The 23,537-nt window shown below is 40.3% G+C and overlaps 1 pseudogene; it reads right to left on the bottom strand.

The window, feature by feature from the left end:
- Positions 1-18,444, bottom strand: part of LOC106586078 (tetratricopeptide repeat protein 21B-like) — a 39,698-nt pseudogene extending 21,254 nt beyond the window's left edge.
- Positions 18,445-23,537: the final 5,093 nt, after the last annotated feature.

Genomic DNA, 23,537 nt, shown 5'->3' with positions numbered 1-23,537 from the left:
ATATATATACTAATTACTGTCCATGAGTAACCTCAACCTTGTGGGTCTGTGGGTGTTTGGGCCAATAAAGTGCCAACTCAATTCTACCACTGACTAGTCTCTCATGCCCCTATGAACGGGGACACAGGGCAATAGTTTTTAATCTAAACCAGCCCTTTTTTACTGGAGTACACTAACCCCAAATTGGGGCTCTTTTCTTGACACACAGTAACAGTTTACCAGATAAGAAGTGAAGAAGATCAAAAAGTAGATTGTTGTAAGGGTGTATTACATCCTGTGCTGGCCCCATTGTCATATCCATTCTGATTCTGAGTGGTATAATCATAGCTGAAAAATGCCTCTATTTATGCGTGTACTGTATGTGGGAATGTTTTATGTCCGTCCTACATGTGTTGATACATGGAACATTCCTCAACTGCATATATCATAAATTGCTATTGCAAATAGAAGTATTATGTTCAACAACTGACATTTTCAGATATTATTTTGACAAACACACTTTGGTTCTTACAATTCATGCTCTATTGTCATAGATTTGGTGGACACTGTCATCTGTGATCTTTATGATATGACTTTCTTTAAGCACGTACTGATGAAACTGTCACTTAATATTTTTTTCTTAAAGTCTACAAACGCTCTACATTTATTCACTCTGATAGGGTTGGATCCTATATGCTACTTTTACTTTTATTATTCTCCTGTAAATGGTTCAGTGCCTATAATTTAGGCTGTGTGTAGAATGCGGCATAAAGGAAGTTACCTCTACTAGATTATAGTGATAAGGAAATCAGCATACAGTTTTGGCCTGTGAATTAATTTGCCTATAACTAATCAGAATTCCATTATGTTTACATAAAAAATAGAATACTTCAAAATGAGAAGATCCTGCCATGGAAAAGGTGACTGGGTGGACATAAAGTGGAAAGGAGAGGAAATAACTCACACCATGCAGCAGGACACCTTCAGCAGCGGGGTCTTTGTAATGCAGGTGTCATGTGTGTGCTACCGGTAGCGAAGTCAGGTGCAGGAGAGCAGAGATTTGTGAACAGGCGCACACTTTAATGAGGCAAAAGTGCAAAACGCGCAAAACAGTCACAAGAATTATGTTTAACAATAAACATCTTCGTGAAATACCATGGAAAAAAACAAACCAGTCTGGCGCTTCAAACAAATAACACGTAACACAAACAATCTTTCACAAAGACATGATGGGGAACAGAGGAATAAATACATGTAGATTGATTGGGGAATGAAAACCAGGTGTGCAGGGAACAAAACAAAACAAATGGATACATGAAAAATGGAGCGGCGATGGCTAGAACGCCGGTGACGTCGACCGCCGAACGCCGCCCGAACAATGAGAGGAGGCGACTTCGGCAGAAGTCGTGACAGCAGGTTTGATAGCTATATGTTCAATAATGAATGGTTAGCTGTTACGTGACAATTAGGTAAAAAAAATGTGGTGTAGATGGCCAAGGAAGTTGCACAGAACTTCCCCAACATCCCAAATTCATATAGAACCTTCACAAAAACACATGGAGCAACTGTGAAAAGAAATGGCTGAAGGATATACAAAAAATGTCTGAAATGTAATGACATTTAATTCAAAGTAAATGTAAATTCTTTATTTTTATGTAGTTGTGTGGGACAGCCATAAGTTCAGTTCATGCCTATGATTTCAGAGTTCAACAAAGCCAACAACTGCTTCATGTGTGCTGATAAAGAACCTGGATGTGGCCCAAAGACTGACTGGGTTAGTAACTTTATTTAACATGTTTATTATCTTTTGACAACAGTGACGGCATGTATGACAATTTATGATATAACACAATGGATGGCTAATTCGTCATACTGCATTGATATTTGATAATATTTATAACGTGTTATGCTTTGTTTTGTTTTGATTGAATGTTTTGCATGCCAACGGTGGTTCCATGTGCTCTAACCAGGAATGAAGACAAAAGAGTTCAGAGTGAAGAACACAAACTGGAAGTGCAGTCTTTGTTGTTGAAAATGTATGCTATAGCCCATCCACACCTAAGAGGCTCTGAAATGTACATCAACCAGGGATAAAGAGAAAGTTAACACTGAAATGTTTTGTACTTATTTGAAGGTAAGTGTCTGTTGACATGTTGGAAAAGATTAAAGGTCTACAATTTCTGTTTCATTTGTCAAATTTCTATTTTTATTCATTGATTCTCTGGCCACCATTACTGTGTTTACATGTTCAGTATGTGTATTGACCAGCTAACCCACTGCAGCCTAGCTCACTCTCCATCCCTGCTTTGGACAATTAAGAACATGACTCTCATACTTTGCCCTTTTCCTTTATGGTTGATATTAACGGTGGCAGCATAGCCCGGTGGTTAGAGCGTTGGACTAGGAACCGAATAGTTGCAAGTTTGAATCCCCAAGCTGACAAGGTACAAATCTATTGTTCTTCCCCTGAACAAGGCAGTTAACCCACTGTTCCTAGGCCGTCATTGAAAATAAGAATTTGTTCTTAACTGACTTGCCTTGTTAAATAAATTAAAAAAAGGTTGATATTAACGACGAAATGAGATATTATCTCTCTCTCCTATTGTGTACTGCTGATAAATACAGTGGCAAAATAAAAAACAGGGAAAATAAGTACTTAGAACTACCAATTTTTATAGATAAATATTCAAGAAAAGGGTTAACACAATACTGGACTGAACCCCCTAATTGTCAAACTAATATTAATGTACAACAATATAGAAGATACATGACTAGAGGTTATGCAATATGGCTGTATATCCACTGCATGCTTCTAAGGTGTGTAACTGACATGACCAAGGAGCTATTGACATTTTAAAAAATTCCTGTAAAAACGTGTGAGATGAAAATGGACAAGCTAAAGGTTGTACAGTGTGTAGGCCCACTGAGTGTACATTCTAAACCTTGTTTGAAGTCAGTAGGTCACATGACCAAGGAGCTATTGAAATTAGAAAGTTTGAAAATTCATGTAAAAATGTGTGAGCTGAAAATGAACAAACCAAAGTGTGTGCAATATAGAAGGGAAGCCAGTGGACATTCTGAACCTTGTTTGAGTCAAGTAGGTCACATGACCAAGAAGCTACTGAAATTCGAATGTAAAAAAGTTTGTACTTTGTTTATGCTCCCTAACTAATTCAACTCGGAATACAAAATGCTGCTCACATTTCCACGTTTATTAGTTTTGGAAAGCGAATTAATGTCCAAATCGTGAAAATAATACCTGCGCATTTTTCAACATCTTATTTAGAGTCTGTGGTTCAAGTGGTTTGAAAGCGAAGTCTTCACTGAATACCGCAGCCACCTTAACAATCAAAAAGCTAGATACAAACCAATTCTAGCTACATTTTCGCCATCTTACAAAAACTAGTTAGCGTCTTTCGTTTACTTGACAACCACCGCCGCCATTTTCAAATGGTAAAGGAAGTTGAAAATGAGACTAATGTTTCACAAGGTGGTGCACCAAGCAAGCTAAATGTAAAATATTGAACCACCCGCATGCTTGCGCTTGTGGTGGTTTAGCACCGTAGCTGTGAGAAGAGGACGCTTGTTGCTACTTTGTATCAGGAGGGCTACTTTGTATCAGTGCTGAACATAACTCCCTTTAATGTTTAATGTTTCCAAATGTCATAGTTTCTTTGAAAACATTCTTTAGTCTCTCTAAGTCACTGAAAGCCTTTGTCTCGTGACCTAAAATTGCATTATTGTAAATACTATCGATGAAATAATAAGAAAAACGTTTATTTGGGATGTTTCTCTACAAGAAATGTATGGCCAAAGGCTTCTTAAGTGAAAAGGAAATTCTGCAACTCCTGAGTCTCGTAAATCCCAGGCAACTCGTCTGTCTGGTAGGGCTGGGAATTGCCAGGGACCTCAATATTTGATATTATCTTGATACTTAGGTGAAAACATGATATTTTTGCGACTCTCACAATTCTCACGATTCTATATGTATTGCGATTCAAACTGTGATTTTATTCTGATTTGATGTTCCAAACATATTGCCAGTGGTGGAAAAAGTACCTAATGTCATATTTGAGTAAAAGTAAAGATACCTTAATAGAAAATGACTCAAGTAAAAGTAAAAGTCACCCAGTAAAATACTACTTAAGTAAAAGTCTAAAAGTATTTGGTTTAAAATATACTTAAGTATCAAAAGTAAATGTTATTGCAGAAATATACTTAAGTATCAAAAGTAAAAGTATACATAATTTGAAATTGCTTAAATTAAGCAAACCAGACTCACTTTTCTTGTGTTTATTTATTTACGGATAGCCAGGGGCACACTCCAACACTCAGACATAATTTACAAACATAGCATTTGTGTTTCGTGAGTCTGACAGATCAGAGGCAGTAGGGAAGACCAGGGATGATCTCTTGATAAGTGATTGAATTGGACCATTTTTTCCCCTGCTAAACATTCAAAATGTAAGAAGTACTTTTGGGGGTCAGGGAAAATGTATGGAGTAAAACGTACATTATTTTCTTTAGGAATGTAGTGAAGTAAAAGTAAAAGTTGTCAAAAATAAGTAGTACTTGAAAGTATTTTTACTTAAGTACTTTACACAACTGCATATTGCTCACTATGTCTGCTGCAGAGCGACAAGAGAGAGCATGAGAACATTTGTTTTGATCAGTCATGAAAATAAAAGTGCTGAAAACACGTCACCTCACTATTTTAAAAGAAGATGTAGAATAAGCTAGGCCTATAGGATGAAAAATACCTTAGTTTTGCCGAATGTACAGCCGACTAGTACTAGATAATGCAGTCAAAACTTGAAGTCAAAGTATCGATATAATATCATCCAAAATAATATTGAGATATGTAACTCTTATCAATTTAGAGCAGGGTCCTCAATTACATTCAACCGTGGGGGAAAGAATGTATTCAGCGGATGGTCGGGGAACACTGCAAATTGACTGCAAGAATCCCATACAGATATAGTATTTCACAAAAACGGAATTATTTCAAACCTTGATTTGGGAAACATTCACATATGCCTCTATTTTTATGCTTGGGAATACTTGGGAACATTTTCCCTAAATTAAAATCACTTGAGCTGATTTCCTGGTGATTTTTCTGTCTTTTATGTCCAACAACAAAACTGATTAAAAAAAAGTAAAAAATAACAATAAACTAAGAAGACTTGGGGGACCAAATAAAATCCCCTATTTGAGAACCCTATTCAATTATTGCCTATTGGGGAACCCTGGTCTAGAGAGATTAGCAGCTCTTAGAAGACATTGGAAGTTGATGAAAGCGCATACAATCTCAAGCTCCATCAATCTCCATCTAAAACCCTAGGAGGTTTTACAGATTAAGAAACAAATGAGGCTTTAATATATTTCAAAATGGCCCCCTGGGGCTTCTATTGGTAATATTTTGTACAACTAATTTACCAGTCACATCATGTTTTGTTTTTTATTCCCGTTGTGATAGGTCCCTGAACCCACGAGGCCATTTTGAACTATATAAAGCCTCATTTGTCAATCAATCTGTGAAACCCTATTGGGCAGATGGGACTTAACAATAAAGAAGAAGAAGAAGAAGAAGAAGTAGAAGCAGAAGCAGAAGCAGCAGCAGCACTAGCACTGGCTTTAAAACTCCCACTGTCCACCAAGGGTTGACAAATTTCCTTATCACTTCAGATCGCTCTTAATTCATGGTGCTTAGTTGAAAAGCGAGGTCTTGGCAGAGTTCCCTTCCCTTTGCAAAGTTCTCAGAATGAGGCCTATTTCTGACTCATTTCAGGAAACTAGCCGTATGTGGTGTGTCACTACTTCACAGGAGAGGCATTTGAATGTAAACATTTTTTTTTATATAAAGAAATGGCAGAAATGCCTTCTGGAACATGTGCCTTAATAACAAACGTATATGCCATCTGCAAATAAGAATACAATTGTTAAATTACGAGCATAGTTGGTTTAGCTATGGTAAAAGACAGGGATCTTCCCGCTAGCCATGATTGGCTGAGATATTGGATGGGCTGGGCATGCCTAGAAATGAGTTCTGATTGGTCTGAAATGTAGCATGCTTCTGTCTATAACATTAGCTTCCCAGTATGTGTAGGTAGTCCTTTCTGAGACAGCTTTTTTGAAAGATATCGCGAAGATATGCAAAAGTGTTTGATTGCAAATATGCGGAGGCAGTCGAAAAGAGAACATGTTTAAAACATCTGTCTCCAGATTACATCTTCAAACAGAAAGTTGTTTTCATTGCAAGTTAAAGTGTACTGTTAGCTAGCTAGCTAACTTTAGCTGGCTGGCTCTCTAGCTAATGTTACGAGAATGATCTGTGCAGTAATGGTATTCGTATCTCAGAGACATTTGCATTACTATGTATAGCCCAATGTTAGCTCGCTAGCTAACACTGAACCTAGTTGGCTAGCTTTAGCTTCAGATTCATGCAGGGTAGTAACATTATGTGTTGGGATTATGGTTTATTGTTTAGCTAGCAACATGTCTAAACAAAAGACTCCACTATGCAAGTAACCATTTTACTGTACCGTTTACACCTTCTGGATCCTGTGCATGTGAGAAATAAACATATATTTAATTTGATATAGTGTGTGTTTACCAGAGACTGAAATATGAAGAACAACAGGACCTGCACAAAAGTCAAATTAGGATATAACGTTAGGCCAACAAAACAGTGTCTAAGTTCTAAAATTCTCTGGTAGAATGCCCTTCTTTATTTCTTCACACTCACAACCATAAGTCATTTTCTGTAATTAGCTCGCCATTAACTTGTAAATCAGGATCTTGTTGTGAGTTTATTTTCCTGTAATAATTAATACAAATGAGCTAAAGTGAAGATGTTGTCAGCTATATGATATGGTCATTATTTGAACAGGCTAGTCAGCTAACTTAACATTATGTCACAATGGGTGGCTTGTGGATTCCGAAGAGTCAGGCGCAGGAGACACAGGGGCGAAAATCTGATATCAACTTTGGAGGGGACAATTACATTACATTTTCTCAAGAGCAATTCCTGAGGGGGACACCAAAAGTAGTGCTGTAACACATAGCCTACGTTTAATATGGTAAATGTATATTGAGGAACCAAAGAAATAAGGTGTTTGCCGTACTCCTAACTACCGGTACCCAAAACTACACAACTAATCATAACAGCAATACCATTGCCTTTAACAAATCTTAGTTCAGTCACCAGTTTAAGTTGAGAGTGGGGGTATCCATGGCATTTTCCAATTATGTTCCTATTTTACAAGTCAAAAAAATGGAGAACCTTTCATAATGTTGCCAAACAAAGACTCAACAAACTTACCTGAGACTCCCTGTCTCTGCCAGTCTGTCCCTGCATATCTGTCCCCAACTCTGCTGTCTGTGTGCCATCTGTTGCCTGCTCTGCCTAATGACATCATTGTGAAACATTTCCATTAGAATTTCATTTCTTTCTTATGAACATTTTATCAACTAGTCTTTGAGATATTAGGCTACTAGGGTTCTTACTTTGCGTTTTGGTGTACTGAAAAATACTCTGATGTCTGTCTTTTTTCTGCCATTTTTCTACCTGGTTGGCTACACACACACAGTATATGTAGGTTATTTACAGTAGGAGATGGGCTTCTATCATCTTATCTTCTATCATTGTATATGGGCTTCGATCTAAAAGGTAGCTAGCAAATGTGAAACGGATTGCAGTGACAAGAGTTGACAGCTGTATGAGTTCACCATTTACACAACATATGCTGCAACCTTTTGTAATTTTAATCGTTTGTTTCATATTGGCTGGCTTCTAACAATAGCTGAATTTGCAAAGCTAGCGAGCACCAATTCAGTGGTGTTTGCTATAATCTTTGCTACCGGGTTAAATAAAGGTGAAATAAAATGTATAAATAAAAGTTCCCTTGCGACAATTTAGCTTTTGCAACGAGACCATTAAATATATTTAAAACAATGGTAGAAGAGAGTGTAGTTCTGTTCAGTTTATCGCTAACCTTATCACAGGGACTTTGAAGCACTAACTTACATGCATGCTGATCTTGGAATAAATTGACGATAGCAAAAGATTCCATCTTTGACGACGCCACATAAATGGAATAGGTACTAGCTAGCTTAATAGTTAATATTTGCGCGCTAGCTCTGCATATTCAGCTAGTGTGTGTGCGCGATTGACTGGATTAACCTCACGTCAGTTACGTGCATTGAGTGCCTTTCAGACAGTAGATAAGACCTCTACGTTACCTCACAAGCTAAGGAACTGGCAGTGGATCAAACCATTGTGAGGCAAAGGGTGGGGGGGTCGCAATCTTTTGAAACTTAAAAACGAGCTATTAAGTGTCTATAATCAGCACAATTGCTTTCATTGCGTATTATTAATATTATTTAAATTACATAGTTATGTTTCAGTGATATATTGGGGGGGACAAATCATATTTTTCCCAGGATGGGGGGGTCGTGTCCCCCCGTCCCCCCCGGGATTTCCGCCCCTGAGGAGACAGAAAGATTCCGTTAATGAATTTAATAAAAATATCCACACGGAAAATATGCAAGGTATGGAGTGCAAGGTGTGCAAAAGTAACGCACCACCCTTAAAAGAACGTAACCAGGGACGCAGCCCAAAAGGAATAGCGTAACTCCACAATATACAGAACCACATGAAACACACCCTGACAAACGAACAATCCCGCACAAACAACAAACCTAACTAACTAGCCTAAATACCCCTCCCCACTAACAACTAACACAAAACAGGTGCGCAACTAACCTAGGCCTAACTAACAGAACGTGAAACATAAATCGATGGCAGCTAGTAGGCCGGCGACGACGACCGCCGATCGCCGCCCGGGCGAGGAGGGGCGCCACCTTCTGTAGGTGTCGTGACACATGAGCTAGCTAGCTAACAAGCTAGAAACGAACTACAACGTTTAAAAAGTTGTGTTTAGTTGCCTGGTTTGCTAAACTGACATATACTAAATACATTTTTAAACTGATGGGTTTATTTGTGTTAAAATACACCAGTTATGCTATTTTGGACCACCAGGCTGTTGATGTAATGCTGCCTGTTGTTGTTTTTGCGTTTATATTTTTTCATAACGACAACGACAAGTTTGTTGTCGGGTGACAATAAAATGTTCATGATGTCACTGCGACAAATGTCTACCAGCCTTTAGTCTTGAAATCTTTGGTTGTTTAGTACTCTACTGTACTCACTCTGTTTAGCACATGGCCTCACATGAATCCTTAAAGAGATGGGTGGGGCTGCTTAATTAAGAGGGTGTGAATGATGCTGAATGGGTGTGGGCAAAGAAGAGCTCTCCAGTAGGTGTACCAAAACATTCATTTTCTCAAACATGGGGTTACACATTTATTAACTTTCAAAGCAGAATTACTTTCCCAATGTTCCTCAACTGTAGGGTATGATACACAATGTTCTAGCTCTGAGTCTCTACGTTTATCCAACGTAAAAAAACTGAATTAAAAATGTTGCTACATAAGACCAAATTGAGCCAGTTGGTCATATTTAGACCAATATAATATGGCTCTGCTTAAGCCTATTGTACACAGTATGTAGGGAACAGACCAAAAAATCCATGATATTTTACAGGTAGGGCTAGTAGGCCGTTCCATTTCTATGGGATCGAAAAGGTCCTGAAGGAGATGGAGGAAGAGGTTGAGCTCGGCCAGCACCTCCACCCTGACCGATTCACTGACCTAAATCAAGATCAAGGTCATGGACGGGAACGATTGCGCATCAGGTAAGAAATATTTTATTTCTTCCTTGAAAGGCATGAATGTTTTCAGGAAAATGCTGTCTTTTTGGACACTGTCGGACTAACGCACCATGACACAAGCAAACTAGTAGTTTCACCCCACAACTGTTAGGCTATGAGCCTAACCTACCAAGGCTGCATTTTAGACAGGCAGCCCAATTCTAATATTTGTTTCACTAACAGGTCTTTTGACCAATCAAATCAGCTCTGGAAAAAATTTATGTGAAAAGATCTGATGTGATTGGAATTGATATTTAGTTACAAAATGTAAATGCACATGCTTTACATACTGTATGCATTCACAGACAACCTGAGAGGGTAGGTCTCTATGAAGTCAAAAACAAACAATGGCTCATTTCAAACAGAGCACACAGACACTCTGCATGTAAAAATAAGGTTGTCTCTTTGAGTATATGTCAATGATTCGAGATAGCTCTGATTTGCCAATTGCTCCCATCCACAGAGGTCGAATCTGTGTGGTCACAAGATTGTAGTGTGTGTGTGTATGGGCCATCTGTTTTTCAGATATGCACACTTCAAGCAGCAAAGCGTTGCTAGGGGTTTTCCAGTCAAATATGCAGACACATGGAAAGACAACCAGAACATATGGCAAAGCGCAGAGCTATGAGGTTTCTGGCTTGGGAATTGCAGGTCAGACACCAAATATTAGGCATAAAGTAGTATACATTTAAGGTTGAATGGCGGGAACCCGGTTACCGAGATTTACTGCCCAAAACCACTCCCTTTTCTCGGGATAAATAACTGCGAGAAACCGGTAAATTATAATAAATTATTTATATGAACAACATGGCGTTAAATGGAACTCTTAAAATATGTGCTATGTCTAAATCTGACTTCTCTATGGCCTCTGCATGATGAATCATCAATGCTCAGGGTGGGGACAGACAGCCCATCTTAGTATGGAGCACACTTCACAATGCATGCAGACCTATCATCTCATCATGTTAACTTTTTTTCTTGTGACAGGTAAGCCTACATTTGCTGCAGCATAGCCTATGCTACACTAATATAAAGACTGAATGTGCATCTAATTTACACATCTCCATCTGGCTTTCGATGGTCACCTCGTTTATTAATTGCACTGATCTTTTTTTATTGCAGCTACAGAATTTTAAACCAGACTTTTATTCAAATATCTTAGCTTTAAATCAGTGCACGTGCGAGCACTCTCTCACAGTCTTTCTCTCTCTCCATCAACGCCATTCAAATTGCATCCAAAATCGATAATCCTGTTCTATATATAGCCCTATATATAGATGTCTTAGCCTACCTAATTTCAGGTAATACATTCAATGCAGTATTGGCCTTATGTCTAGCTAATTAAAGATGGGTAATGCATAATAAGCTTTGAACTTATAGCCTCTGGCTCTTGCACAATACACAAGCACCTGTCCTCCACTGGCCTCTCCTTAAAAAAACTCCTTAGCTCTTGGAGTCCCATGCAGGAAAAGCTACACACATTTTTTGTTGTTGCAATTCTTATCGCAATGGACTATTCGAAGAGGGACACAAGCTCTTTTTTGCTGAATGCTAAATACAGCAGCCAATAGAACTTACGTGTAGTTTGAAAGAAGAGCGACCGTGCGATGGCAGTAGGCTATAGCAGTTATTTATTCAGACGCATAACATCAAGGATGTTATTTATTCAGAGGCATAACATCAAGGATGTCATTAGAATGATAAAGATAAGGACAAGAAACATATTAAATTGAACTGTTGAAAGCGAGGAAGGAATGATGTAACAATAGAGAGAGAAAGAGGAGGCAGTCTAATAACATTAGGGTAAAAATTATGAAAGATACACAACATGACCAAAGGTATGTGGACCCCTGCTGGTCGAACATCTCATTCCAAAATCATAGGCATTTATACGGAGATGGTCCCCCCTTTGCTGCTATAACAGCCTCCACTCTTCTGGAAAGGCTTTCCACCAGATGTTGGAACATTGCTGCGGGAACTTGCTTCCATTCAGACATAAGAGCATTAGTGAGGTCGGGTGCTGATGTTGTGCGTTTAGGCCTGGCTCGCAGTCAGTGTTTCAATTCATCCCAAAGGTGTTCGATGGTGTTGAGGTCAGGGCTCTGTGCAGGCCAGTCAACTTCTTCACGACGATCTCGACAAACCATTTCTGTATGGACCTCGCTCTGTGCATGGGGGCATTGTCATGCTGAAACAGAAAAGAATTGTTGAGAACGTCATTGTATGCTGTAGCGATAAGATTTATCTTCACTGGAACTAAGCGGCCTAGCCCGAACCGTGAAAAACAGCCCTAGACCACTATTCCTCCTCCACCAAACTTTACAGTTGGCACTATGCATTTGGGCAGGTAGTGTTTTCTTGGCAGCCGCCAAACCCAGATTCGTTCATCGGACTGCCAGATGGTGAAACGTGATTCATTACTCCAGGTCTGAACACGTATGTAAATAAGATATTTCAGTTTTTTTATTTTTAATACACTTGCAAACATTTCTAAAACCTGTTTTCGCTTTGTCATTATGGGTTATTGTGTGTAGATTGATGAGGATGGAATACCTTCCCGAATGCACTGTACTGTATGCGTCAGCCTGCTAATTATACAAATAGGCCCTATTATACTTCAAAATCAAATTTTCTAGCCTATACTTGTAATTTTGTAGGCCGCATGTGCTGCACCATAATCGCATGTTCTCTTCTGCTTTATCATGGTTTGAACGATGTGTGTAATTCCAGTCCATATAATACAGTATAACACAGTACAGTAATATAGTTCACACTCAAAAAGATTAGCCTACTGGAGCTAGATCAATTTATTTACCCAACGTGAGCATATAGCTAATTACATCTATGGGTTCTTCTGTTTTTCTGTAGTGCTTAATGTACCTACAGTATGTAGCCAGTTAGATAACAACACAATCATTTGGGCCTTTATGGGCTTGGACTAAATGCCATTAATGTAGGGCTCATAAAATGTCTTTAATACATGGCTCATCAGGCTCAGGTAGCATTTCATGCTCTAATCAATTCAAAGCTCTAATCAAATCCAGACATTTACAGTATATATTTTATAATGCTTTTGAAAGACACTTCCGGTTTTGGCGGTTACGTGGAAGAATAGTGACTTATTCTTGGGATGGAACATTTGTAAACTACCGGGAAAATATACAACCATAGATAGGTTAAATGAACGTCCAGGCACAGTATACTTATCAGAAATAATTATGACTATTGCTGTTAGTCATAGCATGTTGTCCGAACTCCCACTTCCTCTCATGTGCAATGGAAATATGGGACTTTATGGTTGGAGCATCCAATGTAAAGTGTGCATGGGCACAGAACAGCTTTCCCATGGGAGACCTTTCCATGCCTTGTCAGACTCTATTTAACACAAACACTGGCACATAATCATTACTTTCTGCAGCACACATTAATGGATGAGTAAATCAGGTTGCTGTCGAGCTCTGAACATGGGCAACTGTGGGCCATACATCATCCCCTTTAACACATACTGTAGTACACACCTTGTTGTGATCTCACAGAGTTGCTGCTAAACAGTCATTGATTATAAAGGATAAATTAACAAACCAGTACATGTCAAGTGCGGTTTGAATGTTATTTCTTTTTTATAGTTGTAGAAACAACCCCATAAACACACATGAACAAAATGTGTGTACATGTTATTGTGGAACTGTAGTGTTGTCGTTTGAGGGAATAGCACTGTGAGGAAGAGTAGGATATTGTACAGTAGCTGGTAACAAGAACACATTACAAAAACATGTTAGGAGAGACTGATAAATGTGTCCCTGGGCTGTATCCTGCTATATATTACTGGCCTCTTCCATTGTGGCTTCTCTCTGTAATAGGCTACTTGTTGATCCAAGTGTCCCACTCCATAACACACACTTCTCTTTTGGCTGTTATACACTTACATTTTTTCCATGTTGTTATAAGACCATTTAATAAAAATGTGATACTTCAAATACATATACAGTATACAGTAGCATACTGTATGATCCTATTAATTAATATAACTTTACAGTGGGTCAATTTGGATGGTTAGTGATTGTGTTAAGGGCGAGAGAAATGCATAAATCTCCATGATGGTAATCTATAGCAGCATAAACAGGACTGTTCTTTGCATAAAAGCATAATATCAGATTACTAACCATGTTTATTGAGAGTAAATAGGTTAGGCATCAACCTTTCTGGCTCATTACCTTGGGTATCCCAGCTAACCACCGGCGGAAATATTTGCTATTAGCTCAGGTGTCCATGCCTGTTTGTGCTGTGTGAGTGTACGTGTGCTGCGGGAGGTGGGGTCCTCACTATTTATAGCTAATGGGAATCCCTTTCCTGTCAAGAAGACCAGTCCATCTATATGAAGCAAAAATCTGTTCTTATGTTTCTCTTTTCCACAGTTGCATTTTTTTGTACACCCATCATATGGCCAGGATCACAGCAAACTCCATAGTTGCATTTGCCCTCCAGATAGATGGACATTTTCGCACATGTAAATGAAGGGGGAGAGTGGGGGAGGGGAGGACAGCCAGGGCAGATTTCCCGTTTGTACAGAGCATTCTGGGAGGCAGGCAGTAAAGGTCTGAGAAATGAGGAACCAGCTGATCAGTCACACAGAGTAGCTGGGATGTCAGGTTGCCAGGCAACAGGCGAGGAGAATCTGCAGCATAACTCCTCATTTAATTGACTCCAATAAGAGCTCCCCCAGACCTGCCACTGTTTCCATCAAGGGAGTTATCTGCTCTTTTTAGTCACATAACATATTTAGTAACACAGTAACCCCATGTTGCTCTCTCATTAACTTTGGATAATGCAGTTTTAACTAAGGACATGGGTCACAGCAATGCATTTGAATTTGAACAATTCCTAAATTGTTCATCCTATCCACTACAGTGATGACATAACTACAGTAGGTGTTGGGTTGACCCAGCAGTTATTTGGATAACGTCAATTACATTAAACAGGGGCATAACTTTCACTGAGTACAGGGGGGTCATGTCCCACACACGTTCTGAAATAGCTTTTTAAAAATATTTTTATATCATGCTTCTTTAGACCTGTCTAAAATGAATAGTGGATTTATTGTGAAGATATAGGCTATATTACATGGATTTATTAGACTTTTTAAAATGCATATGTCCCAAAGGTCTGCATCAGTGGCTTGTAGGCTATGTGTGGAAGCCAGGAGATGTGTGGAAACCACATCAGGGACGCAACTGCATGCGTCCTTATCCAATTCCAAGGTGCATATTGAAGACATTGGAAGAACTGTCCACATTTACTTTTCGTCAGCCAACAAGATGAGTAGTCCTAACGAACAGCAAAAGCACTGCCCATGTCAATCTACTATCCCCCATAGTACAGTGGTTCTTCCTTTAAAAGTTGCGGCATACTGCTGCACAGCTTGCGTGGTGCCGCAGAATTCTATGGCAAGTTATTTAAGTGTCAGCCATTGTTGCCAGAATGACGCAATTTACCACAAAATGCTACCATCTACCACAAACGGTTGTGGCATAAACTCAAAACTTTTAAAGGAAGAACCACTGTACAAAAGTCACCCTATTCTGTGGGATGCGATACATTCCAATTTAATATAACCACTAGCATCTACATTTTTTTTTTTTAAGCAATGTGGCTGATGCAACAGATCAGAACGTTTAGCTGAAAATGCTGAATAATATTTTGCCTATCTCTTTACATTATAAGCGCAGCAATGGTGAATTTTTATGGTGAAAATGAACTTCCCCAAACTTGAAACTCATGCTGCTTATGTATACCAGTTAGGCTCTACACCCCTTGTAAAGTGGATTAATGTGCTTAATTTTACAAAATTATTTGGGCACATATAAGTCTATGGGCTAGGTACATAAGGCGGGTGACTATGATCCGAAAAAGTTGCAAAAAAAGGCATTGTTTCTTATGCTGGGCATCATTCACAAGTGATAATGTATAATTTACAGGTGATAGGCTAATATTATCATCGATCAGACTATCCTTCATTTAATTGTGTCTTTACATATACTAAGTAATATATGTGTGAAATTTGTTTTGATTTAGAATGGACCATTATCATGCACCTGTATCAAAACAGGGGCAGCGGGAAAAAATACATGTTGTCTATGTACTTAAATAGGGAAAGGAGGACGCTTTTCCAGTGGTTAATTTTCATGCCAAACAGGTAGGCTATACTCCTGTTGTAAATATAAGCAATGTACTTGATATTAGGAAAGTTGAGAAATAAATATAGTAGGCCTAGCCTATAGAATGCTGATGGGATTCTCCTCTTTTTGGTAGAGGCCATCACTCTGTTTTCTTGCGCAATTGCATAGCCTATAGAAATGTTGCGCAACATGAGCTCATGGGCTCTCATGAAGTGTTTGATTAGATTTTTGATCACATTTGCATTGATGTCAGAGTGATTAGAGGGACAATAAAGTGCTGAGTACCAGGCAGTTAGCAAGTTTGGTAGGCTACTAATGACCAGTAGCAGTGTCAGAGCTTGGAGAAGCCTAATTACCATGACGAAACGGTCACATGGAATTTGCCTGCCTTCATGACTCGTGACCGCCGGTGTGGTGGGAATACGGTCACCGCAACAGCCCTATTCATGTGTACACCAAGGTAATTCTTTGTCATGCCTGCCTCATCTTAGCAGGATCAGATGGTTACAGGGGTCTGTACATATGTGCCAAGGAGAGAGGGTGTGGTAGACATGTTGGTCCTCAATGGCTAGTGGTCAAATACATACAATTAATAATTAAGGAATAGGCAGGGCAAGCATATTATAACTGCAGAACATTATCTTCTACAGTTGTATAAGCAGCACCCCCCGCTGCACCAGCAATGTGGCGACACCGGCCTTGGGGTACAGCTCCTCTGGGCTGTACCCCTACCAGTCGATGAGGTACTGGAGACGCCCTGTACCTGAAGGGAGACACATGAATAGTCGGGTTAGTGCGTTAATCAGCAGAGAGTTGTAAACGGTACGTTACCTCATTAACCCTCTTCAGGACTTTCAACGGCCCTTCAAACCATGGGCTCAGCTTCCGGCAGAGCAGGCGGAGGGGCAGGTTCCGGGTGGAGAGCCAGACCCGGTCACCTGGAGAGAAAACAGGTGCTGTTCCTTGTGCCAATGCACAGTCCGATGGAGACAAGTGTGCACAGCGTTCCAGGTCTCCTCAGCGCACCGAAATCACTCGTCCACCGCAGGGGCCTTGGTCTGGCTCGGATGCCAAGGTGCCAGGACCGGTTAATACCCCAACATGCACTGGAAAGGAGTGAGGTTAGTGGAGGAGTGGTGGAGGGAATTCTGTGCGTACTCAGCCCAAGGAAGAAACTCCGCCCACTCCCACGGCCGGTCCTGACAGTAACACCTCAGGAACCTGCCCACCTTCTGATTGACCCTCTCTACCTGCCCATTAGCTTGAGGGCGGTACCCGGAGGTGACACTGACAGTGACCCCCAGACGTTCCCTGAACGCTTTCCATACATGTGAGGTGAACTGAGGGCCATGGTCTGACACAATGTCCTCCGGGATCTCGTAGTGCCGGAAGACGTGCGTAAAAAGAGCCTCTGCGGTTTGCAAGGCCAACGGGAGCCCAGGCAGAGGAAAGAGGTGACAAGCTTTGGAAAACTGGTCCACAACAACAAGAATGGTGGTGTTCCCCTGCGAGGGGGAAGGTCAGTGGCAAAGTCCACTGAGAGGTGAGACCAGGGTCATTGTGGAACCGGCAGGGGAAAGAGCTTTCCATGAGGGAGGTGTCTGGGTGTCTTAGACTGGGCACAACTGGAGTAGGAAGAGACATAAACCTGGACGTCCCTAGCCAAGATGGGCCACCAGTACTTCTCAGTCAGTCAGGCGATGGTACGGCCTATCCCAGGATGGCCTGACACAGACGCCATGTGCGCCCAGGTAAGGAAGTGGTCCCATGGGCACGTAGGCGCGGTTCTCTGGGCACTGTGCAGGTACAGGTGCCGTATGCAGGGCCTGCCGTATGTCGGTGTCCACGTCCCACACCACTGGCGTGATGATACGGAACAGAGGGATGATGGGGTCTCCTCTCCCTGCCTCTCCTCTGCATCATAGAGGTGAGACAGGGCATCCACCTTCACGTTCTTCGAGCCTGGCCCATAGGAAAGCGTGAATTGGAACCTGGCGAAGAATAGAGTCCACCTGGCTTGTCTCGAGTTTAGCCTCTTCGCTGCTCTGACAGTGGTCCGTCCACACCAGGAAAGGGTGTTTGGACCTGTCCAGCCAGTGCCTCCACGCCTTCAGAGCCTTCTTGACCGCCAAGATTTCCCAGCCCCCTACGTTGTAGTTCCTCTGGGCGGGGCTAAGCTGCTTGGAGTAGAAGGCGCAGGGCCGCACCTTTGGAGGGTTCCGGTGTGCTGGGACAGCACTGTCCCGCCTCTTACTTCGGAGGCATCCACCTCGACGATGAAGGGGAGTGAGGAGTCGGATGTGCCAGCACGGGAGCAGTGGTGTTAGCATGCCTTTAGCGTCTCGAACGCCCTCTCCTCCTCCATCGTCCAATGAAGCCGCTGGGGACCTCCTCTCAGCAGGGAGATAAGAGGTGCGACCACCGTGCTGAAGCCCCGGACGAAGGAGCATTAGACAGGCCAAAGGGAATGTCGAGATACTCGTAACGACCCATGGTCGGGGGAAAAAGCCATTGTCCATTCGTCGCCTGCACGAATGTGCACCAGATTGTAGGCACTCCTCATGTCCAGTTTCGTGAAGTACTGCGCCCAGTGCATTTGTTCCGTAATAGTTGGGATGAGGGGTAAAGGATAGCTGAACTTAATGGTGGCTTTATTCAGAGTTTGATAATCAATTCAGGGGCACAGTCCCCCATCTTTCTTTTTCACAGAAAATAAGCTTGAGGAGGCTGGTAATGTAGAGGGGCGGGTAAAACCCTGCTGGGGGCTCTCCTGTATGTAGGTCTCCATGGCCTCGGTCTCCGCATAGGAGAGGGGATAGACGTGTCCTCTTGGGAGGGCTGTGTCAGACAGCAGGTCAATGGCACAGTCCCAGAGTCGATGAGGAGGCAGGCGTGTACTCCTCCGATAAATCCACTTGAGGGTCTTGGTCCAGACTTTCCAGACACCCCGAGACACCTCCCCTGACACTCCTGTGACCAACCCAGCAGTCACCTCTCAGACCAGAAAATAACAGGGTTATGCCAACTCAACCAGGGGAGACCTAATACAAATAATAAAAAATAAAAAATAATGTTTCACCAAATACAATGCTATTTCTCTGTAAACAAATTAACAACAGACTTTCAGCATGCTTATAGAGAAGGGCACTCAACCTGTACTGCACAGACACAAAGGACTGATGATCGGTTGAAAGAAATTGATAATAAGAAGATTGTGGGAGCTGTACTGTTAGATTTCAGTGCAGCCTTTGATGTTATTGACCATAACCTGTTGTTGAAAAAACGTATGTGCAATGGCTTTTCAACTTCTGCCATATCATGGATTCAGAGCTATCTATCTAATATAACTTTAATTGAAGCTTCTCTAATGTCAAACATGTAACATGTAAAGTATGGTGTACCTCAGGGCAACTCTCTACGCCTTCTACTCTTTTCTATTTTTACTAATGACCTGCCACTGGCATTAAACAAAGCCTGTGTGTCCATGTATGCTGATGATTCAACCATATACGCGTCACAGCTAATGAAGTCACAGAAACCCTTAACAAAGAGCTGCAAAAAAGTATTCATCCCCCTTTGCTTTGTACGGTTTTGTTGCATTTCAACCTGTAATTTAAATGTAAAACAATCAACTATTTTACACCATTTTAAAGATAAGACTCTCGTTAATCTAACCACATTGTCCGATTTCAAAAAGGCTTTACAGTGAAAGCAAAACATTAGATTATGTTAGGAGAGTACACAGACACAAATAATCACACAGCCATTTTCCAAGCAAGCATATATGTCACATAAACCCAAACCACAGCTAAATGCAGCACTAACCTTTGATGATCTTCATCAGATGACACTCCTAGGACATTATGTTATACAATACATGCATGTTTTGTTCAATCAAGTTCATATTTATATCAAAAACCAGCTTTTTACATTAGCATGTGATGTTCAGAACTAGCATACCCACCGAAAACGTCCGGTGAATTTACTAAATTAGTCATGATAAACGTTCACAAAATACATAACAGTTATTTTAAGAATTATAGATACAGAACTCCTTTATGCAATCGCGGTGTCAGATTTTAAAATAGCTTTTCGGCGAAAGCACATTTTGCAATATTCTGAGTACATAGCTCGGCCATCACGGCTAGCTATTTTGACACCCACCAAGTTTGGGGCTCACTAAACTCAGAATTACTATTAGAAAAATTGGATTACCTTTGCTGTTCTTCATCAGAATGCACTCCCAGGACTTCTACTTCAACAACAAATGTTGTTTTGGTTCCAAATAATCCATAGTTATTTTGAAATAGCTCCGTTTTGTTCGTGCGTTCAGGTCACTATCCGAAGGGTGATGCACGAGCGCATTTCGTGACAAAAAAATTCAAAATATTCCATTACCGTACTTAGAAGCATGTCAAACGCTGTTTAAAATCAATTTTATGCTATTTTTCTCGTAAAATAGCAATCATATTCCAACCGGGCAACGTTGTATTCATTCAAAGGCTGAAAGAAAAAAATGGAGTAGTCTTGTGACCGCGCATCTCCAGTCTCACTGTCCCCAGGCTGACCACTTACAAATTCTGCTGCTGTTCTTTGCCCAGAGACAGCAGACACCCCATTCCACTTTCTGGTAGCTTTAGAGAGCCAATGGAAGCCTTAGAAAATGTCACGTTACAGCACAGATGCTGTATTTTCGATAGAGATGCAACAGAAGGACAACAAATTGTCAGACAGGGCACTTCCTGTATGGAATCTTCTCAGGTTTTGGCCAGCCATATGAGTTCTGTTATACTCACAGACACCATTCAAACAGTTTTAGAAACTTTAGAGTGCTTTCTATATGCATATTCTAGTTTCTGGGCAGGAGTAGTAACCAGATTAATTCAGGTATGTTTTTTTATCAGGCCGTGAAAATACTGCCCCCTATCCCAAAGAAGTTAAACTGTCTACAAAATCTGGGCAAGTGTGGTCTAGATACTGATTGGAGTGTGTCCACTTTTGGTTATCTTACCCTAACGATGTAACTATAAAACGCTTATTGGATTTTCTCCGTCTGGGTACTACATTTGAAATAAAAACGGCCCTTAAGGTCTGAAAATGTTTTATTTTTTCTTCCCAGTATGAGAGGAGTCTGTTCTAAACTTCTCTTATGTTGCTGGTATACTGGTTGACGAATGGACAAGACATAATGGGCCATCCACTTTGACCTGTAAAGCTATCTGAAGAAGATGAAAAGGACGCCAGAAGAATCATTGCCTGAAGGAGGGGGTTGGTCAACTGTGTTGTAGACTTCTGGGGTATCAGGTTGATTGTAGAGGTCTACACCACGTAAAATTATAGTAATTTAGATTAAGAATGCATTGAGATACTGATCTGTATTATAATTGTGATAAAAAAGTTAATTGTAGAATTATGGGATAATTATACTGGATGTTAATATAAATGTACATTCTGCCAATGTTGATGTGTGTTAAATTGAGTTTTTTTACTTTGAGTGATAGGACCAATTTGAATCACTGAGCAATGTCATTATACATTTTGGTTGGATAATTAATCGGGTTCTAATTATGATTTGATTTGGAAATGTAATGATTTTTAAAACTGAAGGATTGATTTGAGTTGAGTATGTTAATATCTATATGAGTGAAGCAATTCATGTATTAGGGATTGATTGTTTTGATTGTTGTTATGAACTAAAGATGTTGACACTATTCTCAGCATGCCCTGGTGGATGGAGACGGTGAACTCTGCTCTGGAGAGTGAAACTGATCCTAATCTATTTGATCTATAGGCGTCGCCTTATAAATAGTGGAATCATGATGCTTGTCTTGGGTCATGTTCATCAGGCACCAAGGGAATACATTTTACTTTAACCAGGAGTCACTACCTGGATTTGTCCAACAAGATATGCTAATTTTAGTTTCTGGGATGGAAATAGTCATTTCCAACATACTATGCTGATCCATTGGAGTGTGATAGATAACTAAAGCTTATTTTATTAAACTCCATTGTTGCATGCACTGCATTATGCATTAATTATGTGCTTTTCACTGTCTATGGAAAATATAGCTTTGAATCTCATAAACTGTATGCATTTTTGGTTTTCTGTATGGGTTTGTGCAGGTGACTGTAGATCATAACCTTCCCAGACAAATTGCTAGAGTGCTTAGAAAATGTGTTGGCGGTTGAAATAAGAGACAGTGCTGAGTTTCTTGGGATGAGGCTGAGTGAGTGCTGTGGAAGCTGGTCATGTGCAGGAACCCCATGCAATGAGTTATTGTGTTTGTGATTTTTGGTTTATGTAGAATATATGCATTTTCTACATGTGAATGAATGTTCTTAAATCTTGTGATTTTCTTTTAAGTTGAGAGGACTCTCAAAATGGGGGAATGTCAGGGTAATTGCAACATTATGTTATAATGCTTGTATTGCATTATAATGGTTGTTTTATTCGACAGAATAGAGTATTCTGTTAACTATTGTGTGTGTGTTCTACTGAGGATGGGCCTCTATGAGATAACACTGACAGAGGAGATTTACGATGTCTTTGGGTGATAAAACCTAAAGAGCATTCCAGAGAACATGAGTTAAACACGAGAGCAGTGGACCAGGCCTTGAAGAGTGAGCGGCCTCTAATTTAATCAGTCTCGATGCTCAATCACTCTGTCTTACTTGAAATTACTAAAATGTTGCATTAATGGAGTGCTATCTGAAAGCCAATTACCATTCACTTTGTTACTTTCACTAGCCTCAATATATGTTTCCTTCAACTAGAACTCTCTTCTTCCCAACAGGAAGACCTTCTCAATCTATTACTACTAATACACATGGATCACTCTCACACAAAGTTCTGCTTTTCCCTGTATTGCAAGGTTTAAAACAAAACAAACATACCTTTCTTCATTTTGGAAGGCATTGTTTTCTTTTTAGTCTACCATAACAATGTTACTCTATATATTTATTTGAAATTTCTGTTTGATATTCACTTTCTGCTTCCCCTTATTAAATGTCTATTATTTTAAGATTAACATGTAATGCTTTGGAGGGATCAATATGTATTAACTGGGTTGGTACTGTCTGTCAGTCCCCTGTAGATGGCGGGCTCGGTCCATAATAAGTCTGACAACTGAGACAGCATAGTCAGAGAAACAGATGCAGTTTCCATTTGGCCTATTCACAAATTGGTTTAAATCGTCATCATTTGGGATATCAACAAAAAAGCCATCGGGAGTACATCGGGAGCCTTAACTTTAGTTAACAGAAAATCATTGGTTCTATTTAACAGGGTATGAGTTTTATTTCAAAATGAATTTCCAGGGTGGAGGAAATCTCATAAGCGTTTATAGTTTTATTGGTTAGGCGTAATTCATGTCCTGTACAATGGTTTAACCTTATCTTTATCAAATTATCCATAAAGGGACCACTCTGAGCATTTCTCTGAATACTTTTTACACCACTTACATACATCTATTTGTGGGTGTGCAAGTTGTGTATTATTATTATTTTTTATGTTGTTACTTCATCTTTATCTCTAGTAACCCATTATACATTTGTGTTACATCACAAAGTCCTCCTCTACACCAGTGTTCTATTCATACAGGGGTTTAAATAT

Source organism: Salmo salar, chromosome ssa25 (genome assembly GCF_905237065.1).
Source record: "Salmo salar chromosome ssa25, Ssal_v3.1, whole genome shotgun sequence".
NCBI lineage: Eukaryota > Metazoa > Chordata > Actinopteri > Salmoniformes > Salmonidae > Salmo > Salmo salar.
This window is presented reverse-complemented; position numbering and strand designations above follow the sequence as displayed.